We start from the raw sequence: 7387 nt of genomic DNA on the forward strand, positions 1-7387 counted from the left end.
TTTCTATTATTTGTCTTCTGTTTTCTCATTCCCCTTTCCCCAGATCTCCCTTTTCTTGTCTCTTATTGTAGCAGCTTCTGTTTCCCTCTCATGTTACCTCCATATTTTCTTCTAAATTCTGACTTTGTTGTGTCTTGGCTTAATCTGCCAGACTTCCACTAAACTTTCAGAGCTGGAATTAGAACAGTGCATTTGGCAAAAAGTCAGCCACACATACCACACAACCACAAACAAGTACTCTGACTGCAGAATCCTTTCAACAATCCACTCCCGTTTCTTGCAGTCAGCAATTCACACAGGTTCATCCATGATCCGAAATAAGCAACACATACATTCATATACATTTCACATGCGCATGGCCTCTGCAGTCAGCTCACAAAGACACAATGTCTGCAGAAAGGTCTTGCAAGCAGCATACACAGGCAGTGCGTTCTCCACCCCTTTCGTAAGCTCTTCCTGAGTGGCTGTTTCTCCCAGACACCTCCTCCCTTCATGCTGCCTGGCAATGACTCCCCTCCTTTTCCTGCAGTTCTCCAAGTCCTAACTGCAGTGCCATCCATCACTCTCCCAACAGATCCCCAGGCAAAGCAATTGTTGTTTCTTGAAGCTCCCCACCTCCCAGACCCCTCCTCCCAGCTTTTTTTTTTCCCCCCTGACTTGGAACTTGCTCTCAAAAGGACTGTCAGAACAGAATCTCCTTCTGAAACACAATAGTGTAGGCTGGTCCCCAGTACCCTGACTCTCTAATTTGTTTCTACAGATTTTAGTTTTGACATAGATGGCTTAGGGAGAAAACAGAAAGGAAGGAAAAAGAGAAGAAAACAGAAAGGAAGAAAGGAAGGAGGGAAGCCCTGGTAGAAATTTCATTTTGGCTGGGACAACCTGGGCAAAAGCAAGGGACTTACAAAGGAAACAGGAGAGAGCAGAGGCTGAGAGGAAGTGGAGCAAGAGGTGTGAAAATAAAAAGAGAAACAAAAGAGGAAAAAGTATGGAAGATAAGTTGTAAAATTTCTCTGGAGCTTTTTGTTTCTGAAGTGACCACAGAAGGAAGATAGAGATATTAAGAAAAAGTTAACAGGAGAAACAGGAAAGAAGAGGAAAATCCTCTGATGAGGCTGTATATTTTGAAATGTCCTAAACAGACAAAATAATAATCACAAATATCTGCCACAAGGGAGATTTAAACTCCTAATTTGAAAGTACTTGTGATGCTTAGAGAGGAAGCATATTTGAATTTTACTTAAACAGATTATTTGCCCAAATATTCCAGTATTTGAGACACATACTAAAAAAATTGTATTTTATTTATCTGAAATTCACAGTAAATGGATCATCCTGTATTTATCTGGCAATCATGCCCTTAGGGGGATTCAGGTATGTACTCGAATTTGAGAAATACTGGTAGAAAGTAAGAAAGGCGGCCGAGCGTGGTGGCTCACGCCTGTAATCCAAGCACTTTGGAGGCCAAGGTGGGCAGATCACCTGAGGTCAGGAGTTCAAGACCAACCTGACCAACATGGTGAAACCCCGTTTTTCTTAAAAAACAAAAAGAAAGAAAGTAAGAAAGGCTGCATTTAGTAACATCACCTGAATCAGAATCACTTGAGGGTGGTTGCCAAGAACATATTCTTGCCCCACCACAGGCACACCAAATTCAAATCCTCAGGGAAAGAGCTGAAGATTCTTCATTTTGTTATACATTGATGATTCTGATGCACTAAAGTTCATAATCACTGATTTCTCCATAATCCCTATGTGGAGCCCTCTCCAAATCTGCATAGGGTTGAACACTGCATCTCTATATATGCAGCTATCTATATAGCACTAACTTTTTAAAAGTCAGTAGAGGCCGGGTATGGTGGCTCATGCCTGTAATCCCAGCACTTTGGGAGGCCGAGGTGTGCGAATCACCTGAGGTCAGGAGTTCAAGACCAGCCTGGCCAACATGGTGAAACCCTGTCTCTACAAAAAGACAAAAAATAGTGGGGTATGGTGGCTCCCAAGTAGCGGGTACCTGTAATCCCAGCTACTTGGGAGGCTGAGCCAGAAGAACTTCTTGAACCCTAGAGGTGGAGGTTGCGATGAGCTGAGACCATGCCATTGCACTCCAGCCTGGGCAACAAGAGTAAAACTCTATCTTAAATAATAATAATAGTAATAAATTAATACAAGTCAATGGAAAATGAAAATAAAAACACAACTTACAAAATTTGTGGGATGCAGTAAAAGCAGTGTTTAGATGCAAAATATAGCACTGAATGCATATATTAGAAAAAAAGAGGCTAGGCATGGTGACTCACACCTGTAATCCCAACACTGGAAGGCTGAGGCAAGCGGATCACTTGAGACCAGAAGTTCAAGACCAGCCTGATCAACATAGTGAAACCTTATGTCTAATAAAAATACAAAAATTAGCCCTGGAGTGGTGGCCCATGCCTGTAATCCCAACTACTTGGAAGGCTGAGGCAGGAGAATGAACCTGGGAGGGGGAGATTGCAGTGAACCGAGGTGGCACCACTGCACACCAGCCTGGGCGGCAGAGATAGACTTTGTCTCCAAAAGAAAAAGAGAAACCTCTAAAAATTGCTGAATCCCAGCACTTTGGGAGACCAAGAGGGGCAGATCGCTTCAGCCCAGCAGTTCAAGATCAGCCTGGGCAACATAGTAAAACCTTGTCCCTACAAAATATACAAATATTAGCTGGTGTGGTGGCTTGAACCTGTAGTCCCAGCTACTCGAGGCTAAGGTTGGAGGATCACTTGAGCCTGGGGAGGTTGAGGCTGCAGTGAGCTGTGATCACACCACTGCACTCCTGGGGCAACAGGGCAAGACCCTGTCTCAAAAAAAAAAAAAATCTAAAAATAAATAATTGAATCTAGGTTTCTGCCTTAGGAATCTAGAAAAGGAAGAGCAAATTAAAATATACACAGAAAAAAATAGCATAGAAATCATGAAATTGTAAACAGGAATGGAGAAAACCAACAAGAACCAAAAGCTAGTTCTTTGAAATCAATAAGCCTGGCTAATTAATAAAAAAATTAAAGAGAGATGAGACAAATTAGTAATATCAGAAATGAAAGAGCATGGCTGGGCACCGTGGCTCATGCCTGTAATCCCAACACTTTGGGAGGAAGAGGCTGGTGGATCTCCTGAGCTCAGGAGTTCGAGACCAGCCTTGGCAACATGGCGATAACCCCATCTCTACTAAAAAAAAAAAAAAAAACTGATCTGGGCACGGTGGCTCATGCCTGTAATCCCAGTACTTTGGGAGGCTGAGGCGGGCGGATAACCTGAGGTTAGGAGTTTGAGACCAGCCTGACCAATATGGTGAAACCCCGTCTTTTAAAAAAAAAAAAAAATGCTCAATCACTTGATCCTGGGAGGTGAGGGTTGCAGTGAGCAAAGATCGAACCACTGCACTCCACCCTGGGTGACACAGTGAGACTCCACCTCCAAAAAAAAAAAAAGAAAGAAAAGACAGCTGGGCAAGGTGGCTCAAGTCTGTAATGTAATCCCAGCACTATGGGAGGCCAAAGTGGGCAGATCACTTGAGATAAGGAGTTCCAGACTAGCCTAGCTAACATGGTGAAAATACTGTCTATACTGAAAATACAAAAATTAGCTGGGTGGGTGATGCACACCAGTAATCTCAGCTATTTGGGAGGCTGAGGCAGGAGAATCAGGAATCACTTGAGCCGGAAGGTGGAGGTTGCAGTGAGTCAAGATCACACCATTGCGCTTCCGCCTGGGCAATAAGAGTGGACCTCTGTCTCGAAAACAACAACAACAAACTGAAGGTTCTAGCTAGTGCAACAAGACATGAAAAGGAAATAAAATGTGTACAGATTGAGAAGGAAGAAATAACTGTCTTTGTTTGCAGATGACATGATCGCCTATATAAAAAATCTGAAAGAATTTACAAAAAAGCTCCTGAAACTAATAAGCAATTATAGCACCATTGCAGGATAAAAGGTTTACATACAAAATTAATTGCTTTCCTATATATCAGTGATGAGCAAGTATAATTTGAAATAAGAAACACAGGCCGGGTGCAGTGGCTCACACCTGTAATCCTGGCACTTTGGGATGCCGAGGCTAACAGATTGCCTGAGCTCAGGAGTTCAAGATTAGCCTAGACAACTTGGTGAAACCCCGTTTCTACAAAACATACAAAGAAATTAGCCGGGCATGGTGGTGTGCACCTGTAGTCCCAGTTACTTGAGAGAGCAAGGCAAGAGAATAACCTGAACCTGGGAGACCTGAACCCAGGAAGCTGAAGTGAGCCAAATTTGTGCTACTGCACTCCAGCCTGGGCGAGAGAGTGAGACTATCTCAAAAAAAAAAAAAAAAGTACTGAAACAACTGGACATTTACATGAAAAAAATAATAATCTAGAAAATAGACGCAAACCTTATACACTTCACAAAAATTTACTCAAAGTGGGTCACAAATCTATATGCAAAATGCAAAAGATAACGTAGAAGTAAATTTAGGCTGAGGGTGGTAGTTCACGCCTGTAATCCCAACAATTTGGGAGGCCAAGGCTGGTGGATCACTTGAGCTCAGGAGTTTGAGATCAGCCCGGCCAACATAGCAAAACCCCGGCTCTACTGAAAATGCAAAAATTAGCTAGGTCTGGTGGCATGTGCCTGTAGTCCCAGCTACTTGGGAGGCTGAGGCAGGAGAATCGCTTGAACCAGGAGGCGGAGGTTGCAGTGATAGGAGATGGCGCCACTGCACTCCAGCCTGAGCAACAGAGCGAGACTCCATCTAAAAAAAAAAAAAGAAAATTTAGATGACCTTCAGTATGGCAATAACTTTTTAGATACAACACCAAGGGCATAATCCTTTGAAATAACTTAGAAATAATTGAAAACTCAAATTGATAATTCAACTTTGTAAAAATTACAAACAGCATCAGGATGTGGTGGCTCACGCCTGTAATCCCAGCACTTTGGGAGGCAGAATGGGGAAGATCACTTGAGGTCAGGAGTTCGAGACCAGCCTGGCCAAAATGGTGAAACTTCACCTCTACTAAAAATAAAAAATTAGCCAGGCCAAGGTTGCACCACTGCACTCCAGCCTGAGCAGCAGAGCAAGACTCGGTCTTAAACAAACAAACAAACAAAAACAAAAAACCAAAATTACAAACATCTACGTTGCTAAAGAGAATGTCAAGAGACTTAGAAAACAAGCCAGACTGGGAACAAATATTTGCAAAAGATGCTTCTGGAAAAAGGCATATTATTCAAAATAATACATGAACTTTTAAAAACAACAATTAAAAAGAAAATTAAATTTTTTAAATGGGCAAACTATTTGAACAGAAACTACATCAAAGATATACAGATGGCAAATGGGCATATAAAAAGGTGCTGCACATTATATGTCACTGGGGACATAAAAAACATAAGGCCGGGCGCAGTGGCTCACGCCTGTAATCCCAGCACTTTGGTAGGCTGAGGTGGGCAGATCACGAGGTCAAGAGATCAAGACCATCCTGGCCAACATGGTGAAATCTCATCTCTACTAAAAATACAAAAATTAGCTGGGTGTGGTAGCACGTGCCTATAGTCCCAGCTACTCTGGAGGCTGACGCAGGATAATCACTTGAACCTGGGAGGCGGAGTTTGCAGTAAGCCGAGATCACGCCACTGCATCCAGCCTGGGCAACAGAGAGAGACTGTCTCAAAAATAAATAAATAAATAAAATAAAACATAAGATACCATTATGCCCTATTAGATTGGTCAAAATTCAGAACACGGACACCATCAAATGCTGGGGAGGCTGTGAAGCAACAGACATTAATTGCTGGTAGAACATAAAATGGGACAGCCACTTTGGAAGACAGATTGGTGGTTTCTTACAAAACTAAACGTACTTTTACAATATGATCCAGCAATTGTACTACTTGGTATTCATCCACGGGAGATGAAACTTACTGCCCACACAAAAGCCTGTACACGAATGTTTACAGCAGCTTTATTCATAATTGCCAGAACTTGTAGACAATCAAGATGTCTTTCAGTAGATGAAGGGATAAACTGTGGCATATTCAGACAATGGGATAGTATTCAGCAATAAAAAGATATGATCTATCAGGCTTCGAAAAGGCATGGAGGAACTTTAAGAGCATATTACTTAAATGAAAGAAGTCAATCTGAAAAGTCTACATGCTGTATGATTCCAACCAACTATATGACATTCTGGAAAAAGACAGAACTATGGAGATGTAAAAAGATCAGTAGTTACCAGCAGCTTGCGGGGAGAGAGGGATAAAGAACCAAAGCAGAGAGAATTTTAGGGCACTGAAACTATTCTGTTTGATTCTACAATAGTGAATACACATCATTAGACATTTGTCCAAACCCATAGAATGTACAAAACCAAATGTGAACCATAATGTAAACTGTGGACTCTGAGTGATGATGTGTCAATGTAGGTTCATCAGTTATAACGAATGTACCACGCTGGGTCAGGGATGCTGATGCTAGAGGGAATGTGTGTGAAGGTGAGGAATGCATGGGAACCCTACTTGCCTCTCAATTTTGCTGTGAACCTAAATCTTCTTTAAAAATCAAGTCTATGTAAAAGGAAAAACGGGTTTAAGATGCGGCATAGCCGGGCGCGGTGGCTCACGCCTGTAATCCCAGCACTTTGGGAGGCCGAGGCGGGTGGATCACGAGGTCAAGAGATCGAGACCATCCTGGTCAACATGGTGAAACCCCGTCTCTACTAAAACCACAAAAAATTAGCTGGGCATGGTGGCGCGTGCCTGTAATCCCAGCTACTCAGGAGGCTGAGGCAGGAGAATTGCCTGAACCCAAGAGGCGGATGTTGTGGTGAGCCGAGATCGCGCCATTGCACTCCAGCCTGGGTAACAAGAGCGAAACTCCATCTCAAAAAAAAAAAGATGTGGCATACTCCTTTAGCCAGCCCAGAATGACTTAGGGTAGAGTAGGCGTTAGTGGTGAAACACGTGAACACCTCAGCCACTCAGATTCAGAGCTTTTGATATCCTCTCTTCCTAACACCCTAAAGCTCTTGCCCTCCACCACCTTTTTTTTTTCTTCTGGAGACAGGTCTCACTCTATGGCCCAGGCTGCCATGCAGTGGTGTGATCTCAGCTCACTGCAGTCTTGACCACCTGCTCTCAGCTGATCCTCTAACCTCAGCTTCCCGAGTAGCTGGGACTACAGGGATGTGACACGACATCTGGCTAATTTTGTATTTTTTTTGTAAAGACAGGGTTTTCCCATGTTGCCCAGGCTGATTTCAAACCCCTGGGCTTAAGCGATTCACCCTCTTCGGCCTCCCAAAGTGCTAGAATTAGAGGCATGAGTCACCACGCCAGGCCTTTCTCCACCATCTTAAGCAGCTAGTATT

The sequence above is a fragment of the Aotus nancymaae genome, unplaced genomic scaffold, assembly GCF_030222135.1.
Source record: "Aotus nancymaae isolate 86718 unplaced genomic scaffold, 86718_ANA_hifiasm-v0.15.2.pri h1tg000016l, whole genome shotgun sequence".
Classification (NCBI taxonomy): Eukaryota; Metazoa; Chordata; class Mammalia; order Primates; family Aotidae; genus Aotus; species Aotus nancymaae.